This window comes from Puntigrus tetrazona, chromosome 9, assembly GCF_018831695.1.
Source record: "Puntigrus tetrazona isolate hp1 chromosome 9, ASM1883169v1, whole genome shotgun sequence".
NCBI classification, from domain to species: Eukaryota; Metazoa; Chordata; class Actinopteri; order Cypriniformes; family Cyprinidae; genus Puntigrus; species Puntigrus tetrazona.
Genome location: NC_056707.1, coordinates 18342228 through 18367064, shown reverse-complemented (window position 1 = coordinate 18367064; position 24837 = coordinate 18342228). Strand labels below are relative to the sequence as shown.

The window sequence follows — 24837 nt, the reverse complement described above, 5'->3', positions numbered from 1 at the left end:
TAATAAAATTTTTAATCTATTCAAGTTTAAGTGACAATATTTTCCATTTAGAAATAATTTTCACTTGTACTTTCTACATACTTAAATGGGGTTTTATTTTTCTTTACTGTATAAAATGCACTGGCTATGCCAAATACATAAATTCGATCAATTATTTGCCCCATGTTTTAAATATTTGTGTATTTTCAGTGACAGCATTTCTGAGGGCGCTTCTATGTCCAGTTTATAGCCAACTTAAAAAAGATGCCCCGGGACAGTACCATGTTATTGCCGTCATTGCAAACCCATGTGCTTGAGAACATCCTGCTGTTCCATGAAAATACAGTGTGAATAAGGTAATTGTTCAGCACCAGGACATGCTAAATAACACGGTACAATGGTACACTACATCTTGAGTATCACGGTACGCCATTGTACAATTGCACAATGAAACATTGTGTAAGTTTATTGATTGGAACACACCAAAACCGAAACGTGACTGTATGACACATTGCCACTTTTGGCAACATTGTGAGATCCAAACAGTTAATTAATTGCCATGGTACCTCACTGATTCTAGGGACGGACTATCCAGGCACGATACAGGGGTGTTGATGAATCCCAAAACACGGTGTCTTTTTGCTCATTCGAAACGGCTCAACAGAAACGTTTCTGTTAAAGCAAAGCGTTTGGAACGTAAAAGGACAGCTTTAAGGGCTAATGCAACCATTGTGCCAAACGTGCGAGGTGGAGCTTCCTGACAGAGTTTGCACCCCCGTTTGTTTGAATTGCAGCTGCCCTTCTGTAGTAGCCTCCTCTTTCCAGCACAGCGCAGTAAAGCAGCTGCAGGTCGATCGGTGGAAGTCATTCACAGAAAAGGGATACTGCACAGGAGACCTACGCAAAGCGGAGATTGCGGTTTATGCGTTGCTTTTTACGTACGGCAGAGTTTACTCCAGAGGAAGAACATCAGAAGGTAAAAACACTCTCTCAGATATCACCACCTCGCCTTTAAACGTTTAGTTATTTATAGAAACCGACTGTAACGTTCTTAAAGTAGGATGATACTGTGAAGTACTTTCTGAACTTCTGCGGTACAGAGTTCAGCGGCCAGATTGCAACGATTATCAACATTTTAGCATTTTAACATTTTTTTTTTTAATCTGGGAAGACAGTAAATACATAATTTATTTATTTATTTTTTCATTAGAAATACAAATGATCGTCTTATATCAAATTCTGTTTCTTATTAAATATTTACCAGTGGGTTCGCATGAAGCAGTAGCAATTTTGGCAAGTTGCTTTTTATTATCAAATGCTTGGTTTTCTGATAAAACCTGCTTCGTGGGCACATCTTCTCCCTTTGTGGTGATAACAAACCCCTTATTGGGATGTCATGGCTTTCGAATGGTCCTCCCCTCTCAGTTTTATTAAAGAAAGGTAAATGTTTTCTATAAGCAGTGTTTGGTAGATACAGTGTATCTTTATCCTGACGCGGAATTTACTCGCCGCTCACGTTCTGTTCGGGATCTGAGGAATTTTGCTTTGGAATTAAAACGCTCAGGCTCCCAGTAAAACACGCTGGATTTCAATCTCCTTTATCGTCGTTTGGCATTTAAAGGACGTATTTGCACTTTTAATCGAGGATAACCTACTTTTAGACGGGATTTGCTAATGAGAATCTCAGAAGAGATGGAGGGTAATATTTCTCATCTCTCAGCTACACCTGCAGTTTCCTAGGCTATATCGTTGTTTTTTCGCCTAACTTTTCAAGCCTTAAAAGAAGGCTATTCGTAGGCTGCTTTATTTATTACTTGAGATTACTGTATTTCTGACTGAAGGATATACTGTCAGTCACCTGTCATATATGAATGACGGGCAATCGTGATGTTGTTCAGAAATCTAAAGAAGACATTTTAATAGGCTGCAACTTTTTTTTTTCATAAATACATAGGCTACACTAAAAACAACAACAACACTAAAGTTAGCACAATTCTACAACTTAACCTCGCATTACGACAAAGGCACCAATGCATTTTCATAGTGAGCTCAAATCTGTGCTTCGGCTTTGTTACCCTTAAGTGGCTCAAGTGTAATTTCTCTCAACCTCGCCGTTTAAATACGCGACTCCATTTTAACTCCACTTTTCTTTTCACTGTCGTTTGAGCCGAAACGATTGCTTTTGGTTTTGTGCATGATGTTTAAGTTATCTTCTCGAACCGGAGAGCAGGTGTACAGAAAATAGATTGCGGCGCCGGTCTAAAACGGTAGGGGGCAGTGTCGAGTCTTGCAGCCAAAAGCACGCTCTCATAAGAGATGGCTGATAGCACGCAAAATCCGATGGTACAGAAGGAAAATCACCTGTTGGCTTGAAGCAATCTAAATCAGGGGCGCTAAATCGTGGAAACTACCTTCCTGTGGAGCTTTAACTCTAATCAAACATACCCGAATCAACTAATCAAGGTCTTTTGGTTCATCCCAGCGTAATAACAACAACTTTGTTGAAAACGCTGTAATTGAATGAAAAGCGAACGATTGAGCGGTCCAAATATGTTCCAGTGCTTTAGATTTCACATTGTTGTAAGTAGGGATAAATGATAGTTCTTTTAAGCTAAAATCAAAGAGCTTTTATATATCAAGATGTGCAAGCTCACATTCTCCCAGGACAACATCAAGGTTTGATGAAAGACTGATCAGCACATATTAGTTTGGAAAATGTAGGGGCTTGAAAGGAAAATCATTATGGGTCCAGGTATAGTATTCTCAAAAAGGAAAAAAAAAAACTTTTCCTCATGAGAACAAGTGCGGCTTGCTTTGAAATCATTTTTTTTTCATACACCCAAATTTATACTTGATAGCAGAAGAAAGAGCGAACAAATCCTATGATATTTCCCCATCGTTAAATCTTGAGACCTCGTTGTCTTTCATTTAAAGTGAGAATAATTTAGGTCTGGTTTAGTAGGTTTAGTTTGACTATCCTCAGTGGGATTTGGGGATGTATTTACCCAAGCTTACTCATTGTAGTCAAGCACCTTCTGTCCACTTATTCTTACCCCAAAACCCCTCACAGCATGTTTATATGGAAGTGTCTTGGAAAACGCATCTCAATTGTTTATTAGTGATGCTTGCTTCTTGGGTTTTTGATCAGGATTTCTATAGGTTCAGACTATGTCAATTTCAAGAGAAAACCTCAAGGGGGTCCTTATAGTATGACTCACTCCCAGAGGTCTGACACTCCACAGTAGATTGTCATTACTCATATGATGAAGGAAGTCTGGGGCTATTGTGTGTGTCTACGTGTGCCTGAGGCGGTTTTTGAAACGTCTCTCTTAACCAAAGAGGCTGTTTGTTTACCGGTCCACTAAAGGCTTTTGTGTACGAGTATTAATATTCATATAGCCCCCCCCCCACCCCCACTACCACATGTGTCAGTCGATTCATATGTTTTCGTAGCGCACGAGGCCTCATCTTTTCATATGTAAATGTGTAATGATCTTATAAGATCTTTGTCAGTTTGTGATTAAGTGGTAGTCTCGTCTGGACGTCGGTTAGTGAGTGACATCCATAGAAACGAGGCCTGGAAATGCAAGGAAATCTGATCATTTGCATTTGATATCAGCATAAATAATTTTAGCACTTGGGAAGCGTTAGTAGCCCTTATCAAAGTTTTAGCCGCCATGCATACGTAAGATGTGCCATGTGAATTATTTCTGATGTGGAGTCATCATCTGAGAGGGGACAGTATGGATAAAAGTTTAATGGGAAAGAACTTGATCTGACTGGCAGTAGATATGACTGCATGGAATAGAGTGTCAATATCAAATGTACTTCTGTCTCATTTTGGGGTTACTGAGATGTCTGAATTTAAATTCTTTCATCTTTTGCTTACTTTATTCTGTGAAGCATACAGGAAGATAATGTCTTAATAATATGCAGGTTTTACCATGCAATGGAAGTCAGCAGTCGACAAAATGTTGGTTTGGTTACCAACATTTTACAACATTTATAATATTTTTTGTGTTCTGCATAAGTATTAAACTCACACAGCTTCTGAACATATGAGAATGAATGATGACAGAGGTGTAAAATCATAAATTTATAAAGTTCCCTGCGAAAAGCTGTCAGCAGATTCTTCAAGCTCATAATACAGTTTTAAACATTCATTAATGTCTGAAGAAGCATTTTCTCTATCATAGCACTTCTTCATTTTGAATATTAGATCTCCTCAAGGCACCCAGAATTCATCTTTCTGAATTATCCTAATGATATCTTCCATAAGAACTGGACTGCTGATATGTTCCAGCTAAAGCGCGTGTGTGCGCTGTGCATGAGTTTCTAAGTAAAAGCAGTTAAGGAGCCATTCATTAGTCGACACATTCAGGTTCTTCAAAACTGTATTTATTACCTCTTTTTTTTTTTTTTTTAGCTTTTTGAGGGAGAAATGGCATTTTTAGTTCTTGAATGCTCAGCTAAAGCCAGCCTAGCAGCTGGAACTTTTTGTCTGATGTTTTCTGACCTGACACATTCCATGAAGATATTTTTTTTTTTAAATATATAAAGGATGGTTTCTGGCAGGCTCTTCTAAAAGTCTCTGATGTTAGCTGCATAATAATCTTAATAATCTTTGATACTGGCCTGCTGTTTATTTATCCTGAAAATGATTTTTCATTTGGCATTTCGGTTTTCTTGACGGTAACAAGCCTCCACAAGCTTATGTTTGCAAATGCAGCCTCTGTTTTACTTAATCTTCCCAACCTGCCTGTTTCTGCCATGTCTCTGTTTTAGCATTTAAATAAAGCTTCTTAATGTTTTACCAGTTTTTATAATGTGGTGTGTTGATGTACATGATAAATATAAACCCTGTTTAAAAGCTGACGTATGTGCAAAATCATTGTGATTATTATAATGATTAATATTATAAATACTAATATAATACTATTTTCAAAGCCCTGGATTACAGAGGTACTATGATGCATTCTTACATGATGACCTAGCAAGTGCTTATGAAGGCGTTAAACTTGAACAATTTGCTTTAATTGAGATGCTCACATACAGTATGTGCAAAACCATTGCCAGGCAGAAAGCAACTTAAATGCACTTTGTTTGTCAATTAAAGAATCTGACCGTGGACCAAGGTCATATTCTTTTTTTGCTGTTTAAAATGACTGTCATTAAGTGTAATGCTGATATACGATAGGTAACAGGGTTTTCTGTCCGCCATTTCATCAAAATATCTTGCAAAGGCACCTTTATTGCAAGTAAAAGCTATGAAATATATATAGAGAGAGAAAATGAAAGAAAAAGACAGAGCCATAATTAACTTGACTCCTCAAAGAATTATCATAGTTTAGCCCCAGTGGCTTGTCAGGCGGAAATGCGACACATCCTAAACCTGTGGTGCTGTTGCTTCTGAAAGAGGAAACGCAGCTTATGGCGTTCCCAGGCCATCTCTGAAAGGGAATAAAGGTTTTTGTGTTGTTCTCTATTCTCTACTATTTTGATCCCCTGATTGGTGCGAATTGTTGCTTTTCACGAATTGCTTCATTATTATTCTCGCTATCAAGGGGTGGAACAGAAGGAGTTTGGTAGCCTTTGGCTGCTTCTCAAGAATATTGTAGGAACGCCCTGCTATCTTTTGTTTGTTGAGGGGGTTGGGATGGTGGATTGTGTTGAATTAAATGTATTCCCAAAACAGTTGAACTGGAGCTCAACTGGAAAAACAAATCATGCTGATGGATTATCGTCTTGGTCTGTTCATTTTTGATAATACGTGGCTGCATATTGTTTTCAAATGTGCAACTGTCCGTAGCTCAGCCCTTCTGAATGTCAGAAACCTGGTGTGGATGGATGGCTGGGCGCTACTCGGTCTGTGAAATGTGATCTGTGATACGGCTGAGCTGCTCGGCGTCTGCAGCCCTAATTAATACTTGATGTGATTGAAGGCGCTCAATTTGTCTGGAGTCTTATCTTGTCAACGTGTGTTTTTTTTTTTTTTTTGTTGCCGAATGTCTTTCAGACAGACGGCAGCTGAAATGCAACAAACAATTAGGCCCTGGAACCGACAATTACGTCCTATGTTGTCATGGAGATGTTTCTATACAAATCAAGCGAGACACATTGCTCACTCTTGTGGATTCTAATTAAACGAATGCTATACTTCCTTAATCCCACCTTTTTCGCGATTGAGAAATCATGTCCCTAAGCAGGCTGAAGTTTTCTCTAGAGTTCCTGTCAGTTCCCGAAGCCAGAGTGACGAGTGGAGAAATGTCTTTAATAAACAAAAAATATGTCTATGTGCAAGTAGTTCCAGTTTGAGTTTGAGTTATTTGTTTGTCATTTTTCATAGTGAACGCTGGATTGTCATTTTAATATTCGTAAAGCTGGTTTTCTCCGCCCCGCTGTCAAAGGAGGGATGCAGTTGTATGTAAGCGGACGTGAAGGCATGCATCTTTTCTTTGGCATTGTTCGGTCGAAGGAGGCTTCAATGAGGAGACGGGGAAAAGGGTAGAGACCAAAATGCTCCCACAGTTGATTTGCCCATTGTGGGGGAGGAACACTATTCCCATTGATGGTGTTGTTGGTGAAGCCCCCAAAAGCTGGAGAAAGGGGGCCCATTCAGTGCAATGGGTGACCCTGCACAACTATGGGAGATGGGTGTTAGTGCTTTTGTGGAGCACGGTGGGAACATTGTCCCCATTCTAGTGATTTAATACCCCAGGTCTGAGGCACTTTGCTATCTTCCCTAAAATCCTCATGTTCTCTCCTATATCTTTTTCTCCAATGTCTAGTTATAATACCACCCATGTATTTCTGTTGGAAAAAGGTGAATGAGCAATTTGCAGTCAAATGATCTGTGGTACCCCATAGATATGGAAGCCTATTTCCAACTCTGAGTAAAAAATAAAGCTGATAAGTGTGTGATAAAGTTTAAAATAAGACATAAAATCCCTTTGTGAATTATAAAGTCATGATTTTGAGATGTCAAAGTCAGCGTAACTTTTTTTTTTCACGCTCAAACTAAAATTAGCTTCCGTATGAAGGATCGTCCAGCATTAGTTTAAATAGATAGTGTTTTTATACTAGCTTAAATACTGTGCATTTCAAACAATTACGTAGTTCGTGTTTTTGAAATAGGGTAGCTTGTTCAGTAAAAAGGTGTTTTTTTTTTATTTCAACAAAATTCTACATCAGAATGTTCTCCTAGAATGTCTCATATTTAAGCATTTGAGGTCTCATTCATTTAGTGGACCTGGGGTGCATTTCCCAAATAGTTCCATTGTTACCAGTAGAGTTTAATGGAAGTAATGACTATAGTTAGCTAAAGATGCTTTTGGGAAAAACACACCCCTGGTCATTTGGTTCAAAAATTGAGTCTGGAAACATTACAGAAAAACATTGCAAAATTGTTTTGACTATATAAATTGGGGTGTTTGAAAGTTAAATAATATGTTAAATTATAATTTCACTGCTTTCCAGAGCAAGATGTATTTAAAATACTTGAACACAAATGTAGAGCTACCACTGTATGGATACAGAATTTCTCTGCCCTCTCATTGTCGCTGACAGTCCACTGAAAATCTTTAATCCAGTGTTTGCACACCTGATTTTTATCACAACCTCTAAAAGAAACAGAGAAATCAATTTCATTCAGCTCAGCTGAATAAAAGAACGGGTTATTATTTAGTTTGACAATTCTTGCTTTCATCCTCTGGCTGACAGTCATTTTCAGAAGTGTATGAACTCTGATATTAAATTTTGATAGGTAATTCGAAAAGGGCACAAAAGACCGGCACATTTCCAAAATGTATATTTGAATGGAATGCCTTTCAGATCCAGAATGACAGACCATGTAAACTCTGACTGTAAAATGAGATATTAATTGCCCTTTGCTTGCAGTCACTTTTGAATACAGCAAGACAGATGAACAAAAGGCCTCAGAATGGAAAAAGCCACCAGAGTCACTTATCAGGTGCATTCAAGATTCATGCCGTGGATCGAGCCTCTTATCTCTCTGACCTGAAGTGATCTTACTCTTGGCGCCTTGCCTCTCTTCCAGACGTTGATCCAATATGTCTTACACCCCATAAAGGTCTATAAATTGCCCCCTTGAGGGAAAAAAGAAGATCAGACTAGGTTTCCATAGCCGTGGGAAAAGTGAGTCATATTTGGCCTTATCTTGAGTTAAGTTTAAGCGTACCACAGATGTAGGCTTCTAACAGAAATAGGCTTATAATAAGTTAATACCTACAACACTACACTTATATTTTAGCTGTAACATTGGCCTCCAACATTGTCCATTCTATGGTCTATCATACATTTAGCACCAAGAACTTCTTTTCTAGTCTAGGCGAACCTATCTGTAGTGTGGTTGGTTGCTGTTTCTATAGTGATAAGAAGTAGCTCTCTGTCGATCTCAAACACATCGACAGACAGAACCTCGACAGTGATTAATGTCCAGTCTAGATAAACACAGAACATCCAGGGACCGCCCTGTCTCCATGAGTAATGTTAATTCTGTCCTGCGCTCATCATCAATACATAGTCAAGCTTGTTTATGCAGATTTATGAGTAAATCTCAACCAGATCTGCTGGAGATTATTTTTTTTTTATGTGAAATTACAGTTGTGGGTGCACAACCGAGAGGGTGACCCTGTCCCCAATTCCAACTTCCAAGTCTGTGTCCTTGCAGGGTAATGAGTAATGTCAGGATCTGAATATTATCCTTGGGCTGGGATGGTTTTCTGCTAAATGGCTTTTCTTAATTCGCTCGAGATAACCTGTAATGGGGATTTCAGTTAAAAATCTATAAACATAGATGGATGACTTTGTCCTTGTTTTGCCATTAGTCAAGAGCAGCTCACAGCGGTCCTCAGACATTTGGTTTATTCTCATGTGATCCATATGAAAATTCCTTCAGTTTTCTTGATACAGCTTGTCCTGCTGGCATGTACTGTATGCCATTCAGTACACATTTTGCTTTAGTCGTGTTGCACGCTGCATCTGTTGTAATGACAAAATAGTCTGTAAATTTATATAAAAGTGTGTATAGCGTGTAAAAGTGTAAATAGTTTTTTCTTATTAGTTTACATATGTTGCAAAAATAATTTTAAATAAATTCTTCTTTTTTATTATGACGTTAATGTAAAATACAACTGAAAAGGGAAATGATTTGAAATCATAGTCATAATGGATTTATAGAACTGCCTCTGCATTAACTTACCTAAATATACTACTTTATGATTTTTTGTTTTATAATCAGTCATTTTATTAAGTAATTTTTGGAAGTCATACTTCATAGCTTTGCAAATAATGTGTTTAGCTTCAGGAACATTCCTAGTATGCAGTTTAGTGTATGGATAGTCTGAACATAACCAGTTCATAACCAGTAACTAGGGATAGATGGTTGAAAAGCTAGTGATTACTAGCCTTGTCACTGCACTAGTAGAAGAAGCAAGATCTTTTGGGATTTTTCTCTTCCTTTACCATTAATTCTCTTTAGCTCACTAAAATGGAACCTAAAGTGCCACTAGCCTTGACTCTCTGACTTGCTTCTTGCCTTAAGGAAAAGTGGCAAGCACCGGAACACATCCTAGGAGGAAAGTGCCATATAGCAGACTTGTGTAAATCAGGCAGGCAAAATGTTTGATGTTTTAAAGTAAATATGTCTTCTTTCAGACCTCCTCTTCTAACAGTAGAGTGCTAGGCCTTGGACAAGGGCCCCATTGAAAGCTTCCCAAGAGGGGAGTTTTTAAAGTTTTAGAGGGTTTGAGGAGGGATATGGACCTGCATGCCAACGCACTCTGAACTACAAAAGCACACATGGAGGTGGATAGAAGACCCTCTGGAAGAGCAGTGGATAACCAGTTCAGTCGATCAGTGAATCGAGGCAATATGTCCCAAGTGTGCAACCAATGCAACCAATTTAAAAAAAATCAATGTGGAGCGTGTAAATAATGCATTGTAGGACCTTCAGAGGTATCTCGGTATTGGGTTTTTTTATGATATAAAAGAAATGCAGCAAACACATATGAAAAGGTTTTCATTCGTTTCACCATCTGTATTTATTTACTTTTTGAGATCAGATGTACCTCATCTGTCTGGTAGGACTATATTGACCCCATTGATCAATGTAAGTTGAATGTTATTCAGATCACCAATAAAACTCAATCGAGCTGCTTACATAATCAGTTCCCCAGCTTTCTCCAGCCTGATATTATGCATAAATATATATGCTTTTAGATTCATAAACTAAGAATGATAGAAGTTTGCAGAGGATCTTGTACTAGTGTGTCTCAACTTCAAATCCAACACCAAAATTGTTTAGCGCACAAAAGAGATTTTTCTTTTTTGGGTGAACTAGACCTTGAATTATGCATTACTATATGAATAGGTGCAATCTAATGTTTTATCATATACCAATATTTCCCCAGCTGTCCAAGCTTCGATCAGAAAAGACCTGAAATCCCTTTTTCAGGTCACGACCCACCAGTTGGGAACATGTATGGAACCAATGTAATAGAAGTCTTCCATTTCTCACGCCTTCATGGAAAAGAAGCTTAAGGGCCACCTCATCAGACTCTCAACCCCCTATGGTACCAGTTCCATTTCATCTGGCCTAGGGTGGTCTGCTCATCCCATAGGCACGCAGAGCTGATATTTGGAGGTTTAGATCCAATGCTGAGCCAACATGAGCCAACTTCACATGCCCCCCCCCACCAAATACCCATCTCCCTCCAACTGTTAACAGTAAACATGTCTTTTTGCGTCTTAGTTGGCACTGAGCCCGGCAGCCCTCAGCAGTTTACAATGTAGCAGCAGCCCAGGCTTTGACTTTACAAAAGCGTGCTTCTATTTATTAGGGTTTGTAAAATGACAGAACTGCTGCCACTGTGCTGTGAGTGGAATAAACAAGACATAAAATAGAAGCTTGTTAAGCGTAGACGGCCAATTTGTGCTGCCGTTATGCTGTGTTTAGTCTTTTTTTCTTTCTTCTCCTCTCTCAATTGGAAGGTGGTGTCACTGTCAATAGAAGTGAATTTAGTGCCAATGTCAGATATGTTTTTTTTTTTTTTTTTATTAGTCACATGTCTCTTTCAGATAGATTTACATCGTCACCATGAGAAAAGTAGATGTAGGTTTTTGAATTGGTGAGACACCATTAACTATCTTTGAAGAGCACCTTTTATTTAATGAATAGGATGGATCAGGCTTTGAGAGACGGATTTAATAACCAGAAATGTGGCTGTAAGTGACTTGCATTAAAACATTTGGAGTGCTTTATGGAAACATTATTTTTATTATACTGGATGTGTTTGTTAACAGTTCCAGGTTTGATGTTGGCAGTGTTGACAGTTAAATAAGTCCTTGTAGAATATCAGATCAGTTGACAGAATTGTTTCAGCCACAACATCAATTCTTTATTTTGCCTTTTCAAACAATATCTTATTCAAAGGGTGACAGCGGTTCCCTACTGAGATGAAAAGTGTAGACCAGAATGAATTTCAAGGCTGGTCTACACTAATGTTTACCAGATAAACTAGCCAATGTTTTATTTTGTTTTTTAAAAAAACATCACTTTTGCTTACGAACACTACATTTTTAATCAAAAATACACTAAAGCAGTATTATTGTCCAATATTGCCAAATAAATATTTCGATAGGTTGTCAGATGTAATTTGTTTTTGTGATGGCAAAGCTGATTTTCTGCAGTCTCACGTGGCCTTTCAGAATCATAATATGCTGATTTGGTGCTCAAAAAAAAATTCTTATCAGTGTTGAACACAGTTATACTGCTTAAGACTTACATTTTGTTTTAAACCCGTAAAAGCTTAATTTGTCCTCAGGGCACAATTTAAGATATTTTGGATGAAAACCGGGAGGTATGTGACTGTCCCATTGACTGCCAAGTAAATTACACTGACAAGGTCTAGAAATGTATAAAAGACATTGTCAGAATACTCTATCTGCCATCAGTGCTTCAACCATAATGTTACGAAGCGATGAGAATACTTTTTGTAGGGAAAGAAAAAAGTATTGACTTCATTCAACCATTCGGCAGCGTAACGTTACATATAGCAGCTCCATAGCGCCATTTTGGAGAGTATCCACTGGATACACAGGGATGTGCTGTTTTTCAAATCAAAGTGTTAATAGACATAGAAAATGTATCCTTGTGTCGTGGCTGACGCAGAATGCACCGTTTGTGTCTGGTGGATACTCTTCAAATTGCGGTGCTGAGTTGTTGAATAAAGTCATTATTTTGGTTTTATTTCCATATAGAAAGTATTCTCGTCACTCGTCACTCTCGTCACTCTCGTCACCACTGATGGCAATGTCTTTCATACTTTTCTGGACCTTGTTCATTACTTGGCAGTCAATGAGACGGTTACAAGCCTACATACATATGAATAATATGTATAGGATGCAATAACTTCTTATACTGGACTTTTTTTGTTAGTCATGATGTTATGAAGTAGGCAGGTTCTGCTTTGTTTTGTTATTTGCCATTTGGAAGAGAAAAAACAGTGACTGAATGTGTGGTTTGTCTCGCACTGTTTATGTTCAAAAGCGTATCCTCCAGCCCTCCAGTCACTTTCTAAATGTGTTGCTTATCTATTTTGGATCTCTGCCGCTAATGAATGCTAGACCTCACAGACATTTATCTGTGAGCGAGTGTACGTTTGATCCTATGTCAATTATCTTTCCTCTTTACATCTGCCCTCTGAAGTCTTAATTATGACATTGATAGAGATGCTGCTGATCAGTCCCTCCCTCTGCTGCTGCAGTTTCCTTCCACACTGACATTCAGAGTGCACCGTACTGCTCCGTCCAGCCCACTGTGAAAAGAAAGAAATGAAAAAACAATCACGTTGGGTATAGAAAGCACACAGAGGTCATTGTAATATAGTTGTTAGGGAGAGATTGTCTGTACAACATGACAGAGATACAGTTTAATTATATCATACACCACCATTCAAAATGATGGCAAAGCTGAATTTTTAGCATCATTACTAAATTCTTCAGTGTTACAAGAAATCTATTCTTATTAATTCTTATCATTATCAATGTTGAAATATTTGTGGTTCCTAATAGCTTTGTGGAAACCTTAAATCTTTTTTTTAGAACTATTTGATGAATAGAAAGTTCAAAAGAGCAGTATTTATTTTAAATGCCTTCGCCTGTCTCTGTGTTTATATATATATATATATATATATATATATATATATATATATATATATATAGTATAACTCACATAACTCTCCCGACCCCAGCAGTGTGCAGAATCCATTTCGATGCACCACAGTGCTCACCACACATCAGTTTTTGGTGGAGACCAATGTGATGCAGCCAGTTTATAGCCAGGATTATTAAGAGGCCATGATGGATGGGGGGGGGGCATTTCCATGGGGGAAATTTGGCCTGGTTTGCACCCACGCAGTGCACAGGAAAAGCACTCCCTGCTGGCCTAACTAACACCTCTTCCAGCAACTTTAGTTTACCCAAGAGATCTCCCATCCAAGTACAGCCCAAGCTCAGCTTTGCTTGGCTTCAGTTAGAGCCGCAAGATGTTGCTCAAATGAATTTCAAAAAAGTTCTTTACTTATTTATTTAACCATAAAGCAACTTAATCATCAAGGCAGATGCCTAAATGAACTAATTAGAGTATTGCAAATGTTAGATTGTATTGAGTAATGTGTTGTTGTATCGAGTGTCTAAATAGAGCTCATTCATTTCAGTCCATAAGTTTATAATGTAAATAAGAGAAATGATAGATGGGTTAACATGTTTGCATTATGTTAGTAAACTAAGTGTGTGCCCCTGAAGCTTTGAAAAAAGGCAGTTAGGTCGCCCATCCAGGGGTTATTTGTTTTTGTTAATGATCTCATTAAAGCGAGAGGTTTACTCTGAATCATTAATCACCCTGTTGACCATCAGGAGAGGGAGCACATTCTGTGGCTTTGTGATTCATCTGACTGGCAGTAATTACTCACAGGATTGGCACTTCATCCATTGACTTTAATTCAGTTTCATTATAGAAAAGTTCCAGTGTGTTCATTAGCTTAGAACACCAACAACGAGATGAAGCGAGTTCTTTGGCATAAACTGAGGTAGGTGAACTTTTGATGGCACCAGGCATTGAGTGCTGTAGGAGCTCTGATGTGATCTCGGCTTTTGATGTCGCTTATGTTTGATGTAGCGTCACAGACGGGCGCTGGAGGAGACTACAATTGAGACTTTTATTTAGTCATTTAGGTGCTCCGCAAAGCTCAAGCAATTCCAGTGCACCTTTATGCGAAATCCTGCTTTCGCTGCTTGCTTTATGTGGTCCTGCAGTCCGTCATATTCCTGTTCAAAATTCAGTGCAGAATTTATTGCCCATTCATTGTCAGGAATCTTAAATTCCTCAGTCACACATATATTACTTCAATTTCCTTCTAAGACATGCTCAATTTGAGTTTATGCGTTTATCTTCTGAGGAATGTCTTGTGTAATTCAAACATATGGGCATATAATTTTGCTGTCAGTGTAGTTATGATATATTGCCATTTCCTCGGATATTATTGACTCTGTTGTTATGTTCATGCCTTGCTATTGATATTTACCTGTATGAAAACCGATATTAATTGCAAAGCAAATAGCATCTCAAATTTGAAAGCCTGTAAAGGTTTTTCCGAAATATTCTAGAAGCTGAGTGTGGTTTTGTGAAGCCACACGTATGACTTCCTGTATAATTTCACAGCTTAGCAGGACCAGACATTGCATGTAATTATGTATAATTAAGTGTTACAGGTACATTTTAAAAGACATCATTCAGAAATTTCAATATACAGTTCTGTTTGTTGACATATTACGTAATTCAAAGTGCTTCAAAAAAAACCTTGTCTTACCATTTACCCTTTACCTTACCATTTGCAAATACAGCGACTAGTCCAGTGATTTTCTGTTGTTCAAATGTTTGCGTCAGTATACATTTTGTTTGCTTATTTTTGACTTTAGAGAAGTTTTCCTTGTGCCTCGTCCATCAATTTAAGAAACCTGTCATCATCCTATACTGTAGTCAATTTAATACATCATACTACATATTATGTTGCTGACAGTAATAAGCATATATTATGTCAAGAAAAAACTGTTGACAGCTTGGTGTATGCTACAGTATTTATAGTGCCACTCCAGGCTCACTGTATTGATTCAGGGCGGGCATTATTAGATCCACTGTGGGAGGTGTAATTACTGCAGCTGCGGTCTCTCCGATTACTGTCACATCGGGCCACCGACCCGGGAGGTCCTCTCGCCTTAGACCACATGTCCCAGCCTTTCACTGGTTGTCTTTTGTGTGGGTCCTCCATACCCAGCCTCCTGCTGACTAGATGCAATTGATATAGACAATGCCTATGTTCAGATTATAGGTCCAAATGCTCAGTTCAATTTTTTCTCCATTATGTTCAGTATTTCTGCTTTGTTCATATTCATATTCATTTTTGTAAACTTGTTGTGTACCTGTCATCGGTATGAACAACACCTGACAGGACGTATATAGCAGTGTCATGTGTGTTAAAAATCACAAATAAAAAGTGATAATATGTTGATGGCAAGATTGTTCATTTGTGAACATTCATTGGTTTCACTTGACTTGATATACAAGAGCATATGTACGTGGTCTTTGTTTTTTCGCCATTTGTCCTTACTGTTTGCTGTTGCAAGTTTTATTTAACGATTAAGAAAAAGTTGTTTTTAGCCTTTAATGAGGGAGACATTGACTTTAGGCCATGTGCAGAGACAGATTTGTTCTCTAGTGGTTTGCACTTGAGTCATATTGATATGAACAATTGATAAGAAATGTATACTAATCTTATTGTCTGTTCTATATGGCCTAATGTTATTTAAAATTCAACCATGGTTTTGTTGATTACCATGGTAAATGGTAAATCTTGGAACTACTTTTGATACTTTTTCAAAAGTGATCAGATTTTCCTAGGGATAAATAAACTAATCAGATTCAATGATCTATGCTAAGCTATGCCAAAATTGCTATCACCAAGCCCTGAGATCGACTGAATGGATTCAAAAGTTTTTTTAAAAGTGGAGCGTTTTAAATTCATTTCATTTATGGTTATATAAAGTAATTCTTTAAATATATAATTTATTATAGAATTATAGGTACTTAACCCCATTAAAAATGTGATACATGTAATATACTTTTATTTGTTGTTTGCCTTGTTTGCTAACATTTGGGAAATGTTGGCTTAAGGTAGCTATTTAATGTTTTCAGGCAAACTGTTGTTAAATCCAGAAAAACAGCAACCTCTTCTTTTTCTTCTTTTTTGGTGTATTCCTTCAGTGCTGGAAGGCCAGCAGTAGGTTGCACAAGACATGCAAGGAGCAACTTTTTATAAAGTAGTGCTGAAACGACACAATCATTTCGCCACAGTCACAGCTAAATTAAAACTCCGAGATCAAACCATAGCCTGCCTTCCCACCTGCAGCAGCATTCTGAATCCGTAGCTCGCTAGACTCCCTTAATCTCGGGCCCTGGGGATCTTGTTGGAGCCTGTTAGCAAATGTTTATCCCACAGTGAACACCTGGTTGTTTGGAAAGTACGCCCACAGTGCACTTCCATCCCCCACCCGAGCAAAAACGTGCTTAGTTGTGAGCCGAGAGTGAGCCGGCACATCGTATTCTTACCACAGCGCGCAGTTCGTCGCATTCAACATGGTGATTAGCATAAGCCTCATTTAGTCTTCCTTTAATGAATCATTTTTCCTGGGCTTATTCCCAGCTGTGAAAAAGCATTAAATGGTAAAGCTATGAATTGTAACCTTAAACTTGATATTACCCAAAGAGACCATCGAACAAAGCTTATCGCATATCATTAACCACGATTACTCATATGTCCTGAGGGATTTCTGGTGGTTTGATGGAATAACTCTTCAGTGGTGTTTCAAGGAAATTCTTTAAAGAAATGCACATAATGCAAAGTATTTCATTCCAGACTAACATTCTTGTGTAATTCATTGTCCCTGTTGGTCTTGGAAAGTCTGAAATTAAGTTTGATCACATTTCTGGTGTGTTTATGATTGTTTGATTCTCTTGGTTTTATTTGGTCTAGACCAAAAAAAAAAGTATGCATTTATTTCTGGTTTGTTTAGCATTAGCACTGTGATGTTTAGCGCTTTTTTATATAAAGATATGAAACAAAAGGCATGAGAATACAGTCATAATCTGATTGGACAGCTTTTGTTATGTTTATTTTGCAAATTTACCAATTCTGTGTTCTGGTCTGAACGCTCTCGTCGTAGGTGTGTACTTATTGTAGTATCTCGCGAAGAGCTTAGAAAATGTGTAGGAGTCAAAACTGCGCCAGGACGTTCTTCCTTTAACTGTGTTTAGCAACATGGCTTATTAAAATGAACTGCACTAACAGAGCAATCATTGATTAAAAGTTCCTTTTAATCAAACCAAACCTGCCAAGTGTAAACATGCCATAAAAAGTTTTAAACATCTTAAATGGTATAATTATCTCATCTTAATGATCATTTTAAGAAGTCTTAAATTTAAGCATGGGAAAACGGAAATCGTGATGCGATTATTAAACATCAAATAGCTGTGATTAAATTAATATCAGTGCTGCACGTTTAAAGTTAAATGTTGCGTTGTTGCACATTCTACAGGTTCGCAGTTTTAAAGCAGTTCACAGTCAATAAATATCCTGCATTTGTCCCAAGTGAACGCTTATGGTTGTGTTCATGAATTATAAACACTATAAAGTAAACATCGTCATATTTTGCAGAATGCATATTTTAGCTCTCATCTTTTTAAATGAGCATCTGGAAGTAGTAAAGCATTTTTTTTCTGGATATTATTGGTACTTTAGTAATGTAATAAACTCTGCCGTGTAATTCAGTTGTAAGCACTTTATGGATGTACAGTATACATTTTTTGTGCAGGTCTTAGATTGACTTTGAAAAATTCTGCTGGTGTCCTGTTAGGTTTCATATTCTTATTAAAAGGAAATGTCTCCCCAACCTTTAAATGGTCATTTACTCACCCTTGTTCTGAACCTGTATGACTTTCTTTCTCCTACTGAATATAAAATAAGTTATTAAAAAATTACAAAACATTTTATGTGTTATAGAAGAAATTGACTGGATTTGGCCAGATTGTGCCTTATTTATAGCCCTGGAGCTCTAGTGTTCAGTCTGCACTATATTCAGTCTGGTTCAGCTTCCTTTTCCAATCTCGGACAGCATGTCCCGAGGCTTTGAAGGCCCGTGGCAGTCTGAGACTCTAGGGCACTGGCCTCATTGGCCACTTGATCCATAATCCATCCCTGCCAGCTGCAAGCCTGCATGTTTTTTAATAAAGACATAAAATATTTAATGGAAAGAGATATTTCATTTTAAAATCCCAGACAGGAAAAAGCTGTGTAATTGCGAGTCATATAAAAAGAGTTTTCTAAGAAGATAAACCACCTGTGGAATCTGGGGATATTGAGGTTGATCGGCCTATGGCTAAAACTTCTCCTTTTCAGTGACCTTTTAAAGCAGCAACTCTCAGTGGTTGTTAATTGATTTATCAAACACAGCCTTGGCACTCCGGTCAATCAGATCATAGGAGCAGGGGTTCATTGAAAGGCTTCATTATTTACTCCTTAATTACTCTAGCCCAGTGTCTCACTTCGACTCTCTGCTTTGCTCTATACAATGCTGAACTAACCTTTACTAGATCCTCAGAGACGAAGAGAGCACAAAGCCCCTGTGCCTGGTCGGCGAAGGCTTATGAAGTGGGGCAGCCTCTCTCTTTGCTCTTCCTAATCTTAATTAAGTCCTGAACAACTGGGCTTTGCTCTTATCAGTATAGAGACGGTTGTTGTCTAAGCTGTGGGATGCTGTAGTGCACTTTTAATTGCAAAGTTTGATAAGAATGAGTAGCGCTCAAGAAAAAGAAAAAGGTGTTGTTTATCACGAACCTTCATGCAGTCATTTAAAAGAAATGTTTAATGTTTTTAAAGCTACGATTTTATAGAATGTAATGTATGTGCCAGTAATCATATTATTATTTTATTTGTCATTTTTGCTTGTGTTTCGCATTAAGTGACTCTTGATATAAATTTGATGCACCATTAAGTTTGAATGACAATGCACTTGATGTGTGTATCTGGTCTCTTGCACTCCATATTTTCATTCATATTTTATTATGCGAGATCACGTATGAGAGTAATCAAACGGCAGCATTTCTACTTGAAATATTTTGATTATACCATTTTTTTTATTTTATATTATAGAAAGAAATTTGTTTGTTTTATTTAGCAAGGGTGAAATAATGGCTGCTGAAAATTTTATTTTTAAATATTCAAAAATAAAGGCGTTATTTAAAATTGTAATTAAGTAATTAAATTGTAATTAAGATTTTATTGTACTCTTGGTCAAATAAATGCAGCCTTGGGGAGCAAAACAAACATAAAAACATTTTACTAACCCCAAACTTACATGGGATGGTTAGCAAATGCAAAGAAAGGCCGGTAAGAATGTTTGAAAACCCTATTCGGACATTTGCGGTGCTTGCTAATGCATTACTTAAAATCTCAGGGGGTACTTCAAGTAAATAATGTAGGTCATAGGGGTGCAGCATACAAAAAAGGTTGAGAACCCAGTGTGGTAGCTGTGGCTGGTGCTCCTTCTTACGTGCCACACTCGCATCTCTTTTTCAACAGAGCTCCAGGGCCAGAGTTTTCTATTCCACTGAGAGGGTTAGTGGTTTGTTTATGAGTGTAGTGTAACACATATCTTCCTTTCTCTTGCTTCACTAAATAAAACACTTATGTTTTTCCTCTGATTCTCTCTCCTAGGCTACAGAAGGATTGCTACCTGTTTCAACAGTCCTGCATCCTCAAAGATGACATGCTCGTGATGCCTCTGTAAGTAGCTTTCTCCTTCTTGTAAACACTCTGCGGGATGTAATTATCAGAATGAAACATGAGGAACGAAATTACCTCAGAAGTGCTTCACTTTTGCCCCTTCTATATCAGCAGGGTGCAGGTGCCCCTGCATGATCTAGTACTTTTTCTCGGCTAGTGTCAGTCAAATGCAACAAAGACAAAAGTGATTTGGCCAAGCGTTGTGCAAAATGAGCAACTAAATATCATTTAACTGCTGTATTAGCATAAATCAATTCTTTAATTGTTTAATAATGATTTTTTTGTGATTTGTAGTTTCTAAAAAGGCTCTGGCACACACAAAATGGAATGATTTTGGTGGACAAGGGACATTAGATGAACGTTTTGTATTTAGTATGCATGCTTTGTGAGGAAGACTCTTGTCAAATTTCCACTTCTGTCCTCTGCTCCATACTTGAGTACAGCTTTCTTTAACAGGAACTCAACTCATAATGGAGATCTCCAGTCTTCCTGGAGAATCTGCGTGAGGTTTTCCTCCTATTCTCTTTTTTACTCTTTTTGTCTTTTGTTTTTGTCACCCCGGTGCTCCTCGCTCTCTATTTCTCTGTCTCTGTGACCGCGGACAAAGTCAGGGAGCCTTTCAAGTCAAATCCCTTTATTCTATGTCAGAAATTGAGTGTTCTGAAAAGGAGCGTTCTGGCAAAGAGAAAGGGCTGAAACTTTCATTGCAGCCATTTGTGAAGCCGCACAGCCTGAGGCTCTTTTTCCCGTCCTTAAAAGAAAACCGTAAGAGAGACTGACATATTTAATTGGCTGTTTGTAAGCTAATTAAAGCTTGTATGTTGATGTGTTTGACAAATCACCAGGGTCTTTTTCATGTTTCTGACTTCTTCTGAAAATATATTTTGTACCACTGTGTGAAAGTAGCAAGTTCTACGAAGAAGCCTCTGTGAGACTGATTTCTGAAAATATTTCTCTACAGTCGCAGTCATTAGCAAGGATGTAGTTTCTTTACTACTTAATTGTGATAGCAGGGTAAATCATGAAAAAATCATATATTTCCAAACCAAATTGCATTTATAGAGTATATTAAAGGTAGTATTGCACAGTATTACTGTTTTTACTGTATTTTCATTAAATAAAGGTATTTGCATTTATTCAAAATTAATATTAATCCATAGTTTTTATTATAATGCTGGTAATTGTTCACTATTTATGCACACAATTTTTTCCCTCATTACTTCAAGGAGACACATTTTTCTCTTTTTTTTGGCATTGAGATTTTTTGAATTAAGTAGCCCCCCTCAGAGTTTCTCATATCCCATTTATTTAAATCTGCATAAAGGCATTATAACAGACTCTACCATACCATGATGTCTAAATAATTTAATATAAATAAGTGTTCCTAAGATGTTCTTAATTTTGTTTTTATTTTAACCTTTGGGTTAAATGTGACTTGTGTGGGGTTTAAATATTCATTCAGCACCTTCTGGAGTTGTCTTTCGTTTGCAGAGGAACACATTGGTTGTCTGGGGACTGAAGATAACGAACTGCCAGACACCTGGATGTTGAGCAGTAAGGCTACTTTCCCACTCACCAGGTTCTCTGATGGGCCAGTACGGGTTCCAGCCCTCTCTTTCCCCAAGCACTTTGTAAATATTGCATTCCTCCCTCCTGTAACACATGTGTATTTATACTTTACATTGAACCTCTCCCACCAGTGACCCAATCCTGCTAAATGACATCATTTTAGCAGCTGGTCTGAATCATTGTGCCTTTCTCAGAAGACGCTCTTTTTTTGTTTATGTTTATGGTGTTCAGGATCTGTTTAGCGAGGCCAGGAGCCGCCGCGTTGTTTTAATTTCGACCCATCGTTGTTTGCCGACATTCGGTTAAGGATGACAATGAGCCGGAAGAAAACAAGCCCTTTTTACGATATGAATAGAGTAGGAACTAGAATGGGACTCCTCATCTGTAAGCTCGCTTTTAAGGGTCTGTTTCCCCCCTCGGCCGAATTAAAGACGTGCCATTATGCTTGGCAAATTACTACACGCTCTTTGTGGTCCAGCCATGGTACATTAGTGTGCCTTAAGATGGTCTAGCTGTGCCCATTCACCTAACAAAGAGAGGGTCCCCCTGGCAGATCCTTGGCTGGTCACACAGAGGAGCCATTCACACCAGGCAGAAGGGGCCGTACGGTAGAGAGCTCGGCCACAAGGCAGCCATGACAAAATTCACTAAAGTATTGCTTGCAGAACAACCGTTTCCTCAAATGCAAACCAATTAAGTTCGATTTGACAACACTCCAGGCAAAGAAGCAGAACATCTGTGTAGAGTTGGAATATCTTAACAGAACTAGCCATGCTTGTGATGTTTTTGGTCTCTGTGGGAGAGAAGAGGTGGCGTTGCTTGTTTTGGGTTCTGGCTTTGTGGATTTTGGAAGCTAGGGGCGTAATATTGTAGCTGGACCCAATTACAACGGAAAGGATTAGGTGCCTCTCGGTGAATTCGTACCATACGTTGATTTATTGAAGATTTTAGGACTATGGCAATTAATCAAACTCATTGTTTTAATGGCTCTCATTCGCATGGCTTAATCGCATACATCTTAATTCAGTGCTCAGACTCATTTCTTTGTATGACAGGACGCAAGCTTTCACAGCTACATGGAATTTTCCTTCTTGATGGAGTCTCATAAATCAACCACACTAAACGATGACGAAGACAAGCTTGTTATGGTATATTAAGACACATAGTCTGAGAGTATAAGGAATCCTGGTGTTATAAAAACGGGTTTTAGTCATTCTCTAAAATTGTTTTCTCTTATATTGAGTCCAGCTCCCCTTCTCGACATAAATTAGTAGCAGGGAGTGATGATGTGGGACCGAGAGCCTATAAATTGTGTGTTGCTCTCAGGGTCATTAAGCCGTGTGGTCTGGGCCCGCTGGATCTTTTATCATCCGCCTTGGATCAGCGGCTGTAAAACGGTGGCTAACATTGTGTGTTTATTTCCCCATAACAAAAGATTAGCTGTCTACAGCTCATGAGTTCAGCTAATGCTCCTTGGGACTCGAGCAGCCGTGGAAACATAAATCTACTCCCCAATTTTTGTTCCTCTCTCATTGCGCTCACCTTTCTCTGCCCTTCTCCCACTGTCTCTCTCCCCCTTATGACTTTCAACTGATTTACTCCGTCTGTAGTCTCAACCTCAGACGACGGGCCCACGGACTGACCAAAGTCCATTTCCTGATGCATACTGCTCACAAATTTGGCAAGAGCTGGTAGAAATCATGGACCAGTCCAGCTTGTGTTTGTATTGTAGTGAGCTAATATAGTGTGCATTTCTGAGGAATAATGACATGATATGGTAATGTTTTCCATTATAGCGGTGCCAGAGTTTTTTGTAAATTGTAAATTTAGCAAGGACACATTACATTTAATAATTAAGAAAAAAAGACGTGTATAATGTTACAGTACGTTCATATATCAAGTAAAATAAAATGCTAATCTTTTGAACTTCCTATTCAAAGACTACTAACATATATAGCACTGTTTCTGCAAAAATATTAAGCGGCACGACACTCGTAAGAAGAAGTTGTTAGTAAAGCACCAAATCTGTATAATAGAATCATTTAAGATTAAATTTTAAAATGAATGATCATGTAACACTAAAGACTAGATTCATAGGTGTTTTCAAAGAAATGCAACCTTAGTGAGCATAAATTCCAACCACTATAAGATATCTAGACAATATGCTGTTTTTAGCGTTTATTTGAAGAATTGCTTAATTAGTACTCAGATTCATCAGCACTAGAATCGTATATCATTTTTTGTATTTTATTTGCATTGTTTTTATTTTTCACACTATTGTTTTCAATAGACTACTGTATGATTTGTAATGTGTAATTCATTAAAAGTTTTATTTAAAATTCTTAATTAAATTTTATTTAGGGTCACTTGTAACATATGGATGAAAAATATCCTTTGGCTAATTCTGGTACAATTACAGGAATGTTTATTAATGTACAATGGCAATGTCAGCCAAAAATAATAAATAAAATAAAATATTTTGATTTGTAGTTAAATGTATAAATTATTATACATTATTAAATTCTTTTAATTATTTACAATAAATAAATAAATAATCAATTAATCTTTCAGACCTCAAACTTGAATGTGTGTGTGTGTGTGTTTTTTTTTTAAGTGAAGCTAACATAAAAATTAATATTCTGTCATTTACTCAACCTGAATTTGTTCCAAACCTGTATGAACTTCTGTCTTCAGCTGAAAGCAAAAGAATATATTTAGTTCCAAACCTGTACGAACCTTTTTCTTCAGCTGAAAGCAAAAGATATTTTGACCAAACAGTTGCTGGTAGCCGTTGACCTCCATATCATTTAAAAACAAATATTTTAGAAGTCAGAAATTTATACAGGTTTGGAAAAGCATGAAGGTGAGTAAATTAATAATTTAAAAAAATCCATCAATTTTGGGTGAACTATCTCTTTCAGTTAGTTTTAATTATATAATCTATTTGAGATAAAGCTGTTTCTAATCAGCATGTGAAACAACTGTGATGAGTCAAATTTCATGCCTGTTGTCCAGAATATGCTGCAAACTGGACCCAATTTTATGGCGATGCTTTTTATTGAGACCATGCATCTGTCTTCATTAAGTTGATTGCTTCTTTGTTTGAGGTTGACTGTTATAAGAGAGATAAAATTATTCTGCTCTTATTCAGTAGAGCGCATGATTGTGTCTGATAAGCATATTAATCCAGAGAATAGCAAGAGTAGTTGTGTTCTTAATGTGACTTTGGAGACAGTGATATTTATGAGCATATTTGTGCACGTGCTTTTACCATGTTCAGTGGAAAAATCACTCAGACATTGCGAAATGTTTTCTAAGATGTATGTGGATGTGTGGTGCCGAGGGAAGGGATTGAGAAAGGCCTCCAGTGGAA

General features: G+C 37.7%; 1 protein-coding gene across 1 annotated transcript in view; it reads left to right on the top strand.

The window, feature by feature from the left end:
- The first annotated feature begins 797 nt into the window (after positions 1-797).
- sema5ba (sema domain, seven thrombospondin repeats (type 1 and type 1-like), transmembrane domain (TM) and short cytoplasmic domain, (semaphorin) 5Ba) overlaps positions 798-24837 on the top strand; it is a 115032-nt gene continuing 90992 nt past the window's right edge. The window contains 2 exon segments of the mRNA XM_043248996.1: positions 798-955; positions 19827-19895. The gene's annotated coding sequence lies outside the window, so the exon portion shown is untranslated.